This window comes from Clupea harengus, chromosome 21 (genome assembly GCF_900700415.2).
Source record: "Clupea harengus chromosome 21, Ch_v2.0.2, whole genome shotgun sequence".
Lineage (NCBI taxonomy): Eukaryota > Metazoa > Chordata > Actinopteri > Clupeiformes > Clupeidae > Clupea > Clupea harengus.
This window is the reverse complement of record NC_045172.1, coordinates 25,765,312-25,767,811: the sequence shown is the minus strand read 5'-3', so window position 1 is coordinate 25,767,811 and position 2,500 is coordinate 25,765,312. Positions and strand designations below refer to the sequence as shown.

At 45.0% G+C, this 2,500-nt stretch overlaps 1 protein-coding gene across 1 annotated transcript in view; it reads right to left on the bottom strand.

Annotated features, from left to right (window-relative positions):
- Positions 1–2,500, bottom strand: part of LOC116218161 (desmin-like) — an 11,249-nt gene that overhangs the window by 7,288 nt on the left and 1,461 nt on the right. The window lies entirely within an intron of this gene.

Here is a 2,500-nt window from a genome sequence, read left to right as displayed (position 1 = left end):
GACAGACACACACACACAGACACACACACAGACACACACACACACACACACACACACACATACACACACACACACACAGGTCAAATGAAAGAGGGATGAGATACTAGTCAAATGAAAGAGGGATGACCCTCCTATCTAGGATACTAGTCAAATGAAAGAGGGAGGACTACAATACCCACACTGAAGTCCATAAATGCTCCATAAATGGCGTGCAGATGGGAATGATGGAGGACCTATTACAGTCGGGTAATGAGGGGTAGTCCCTGGAGTGATGGCTGATGGGAGTTGTAGTCAGTTTAGCTAGTGCTTGTGTCAGCTGGAGTGGGCCAGAATGAGGGGTAGTCCCTGGAGCGATGGCTGATGGGAGTTGTAGTCAGTTTGTCTAGTGCTTGTGTCAGCTGGGGTTGCCGTGAGCTAGTGGGCCAGACGTGTCCTGTGTGTGTGTGTGTGTGTGTGTGTGTGTGTGTGTGTGTGTGTGTGTGTGTAAGCTGGGGTTGCCCTGAGCTAGTGGGCCAGACGCTGAGGCCTTCAGACCTGATCTGACCGAGACAACATCTGCTCTGCCGTCTGGTGAATAACACACTCTCTCACACACACACACACACACACACTCACACACACACACACACACACACACACACACACACACACACGCTATCTCTCTACCACACACACACACTCTCTCACACACACATACACACACACACACACACTCACACACTCACACCCACACCCACACACACACACACACACTCACACACACACTACCACACACACACACACACTCACACACACAAACACACACACACACACACACAAAGTACCAACACATTCTACCTTGCCTTGAATCTTTAGAAAAAAAACCTTACCACATATTATCCACCCCTAAAATCCCCCATATGACACCAAGAACAAACTTTTCTGTCCAAACTCCTGTCACAATACTGTAGATACCAGTTTTGTATAGCAACATTACCAGTTGTGATCAGTGGTACAGTGGTTAGTGTTGTTGGACAACAAGTAGCTGACCTAAATTCAATTCCTGGGTGATGCAAGATGCTATTGTAAGCCACTTTGGATAGATGTGTTTGTTATAGTTGCCTTTTTGGCTCACTTTGTCTCATTGATGGCCCATGGCCCATCATGTGCAGCAGTAATAGTAGGAGAATGTCTTCAGCGACACCTTCATCTATATTTGTCCTTCATACATGTACATTTCAACGCAAAGGCTGTACTGAAGCACTGTTGTATAGTTGTATAGTATAGTTGGTAACAAGGCTATGTGTGTGTGTGTGTGTGTGTGTGTGTGTGTGTGTGTTTCTATAGTATAGTTGGTAACAAGGCTGCAAACAAACAAAACAAAGCAGGAAACTCAATACATTTATGAATACATCAGCTAAAATTATAGAATAATCTGTTTTATTTCAAGTGTATGATTTCATTTGTCTGTGAAGATACAGCATCTTTCCATCTACAGATAGAGTTCTCAATGTTGTCTGGTTTTGAACTGAAAGTTAACTGTTTTGAACAGAGTACCTAAATATCTGGAACAATTGCTGTAGTTGCACAGCGTTTTGCTGGTGGTGAACATTTACTTAGACAGGTATCGATGAATTTCGGAAGAAGGGGTCATTGACTGCATTTTGTATCTAAGCATAGGGGCAAATATCCACAGTTTGGCTCAAATAGTCTACTGGTATGCTGGATGTGTTAAGAGTTTTGGGAACGTGTACATGATATTGAGACAAGAGTAAAAATGATTGGAAAAACCTGTAATACTGTAAATGCTAGCAAAAGGATTTCAAATACACACACAAATAAAAAAAACATTTGTATTCCCTGTTAAAGGTCCTCAGAATCACAATGTCTACACACACACACACACACACACACACACACACACACACACACACACACACACACACACACTGTGTAATGTTGCTAAAAGCTGAATGAGATTATGTGGATTTAGTGAGTGTGTGTGTGTGTGTGTGTGTGTGTGTGTGTGTGTGTGTGTGAGTTCTCCATCTCAGCCCTCCTCTGGTCTCCCTTCCCCCACGAGAAATCAAACACTCACACACACACACACACACACACACACAAACGCACACACAAACGCACACACACACACGCACACACACACACACAAACGCACACACAAACGCACACACACACACGCACACACACACAAACGCACACATGCACACACGCACACACACTCACACACACAAACACTCCCCTTCTCTCTTTCTTTCTCTCTCTCAGCGTGAACAGGACCTAAGACACACAGACGCAGACGCACACGCAGACGCACACGTGTGTGTGTGTGTGTGTGTGTGTGTCTGTGTGTGTGTGTGTGTGTGTGTGTGTGTGTGTGTGTGTGTGTGAGAGTGTGAGTGTGTGTGTGAGTGCGAGTGTGTGTGCGTGTGTGCGTGTGTGCGTGTGTGCGTGTGAGTGTGGAGTGTGTGTGTGTGTGTGTGTGTGTGTGTGTGTTGTGTGT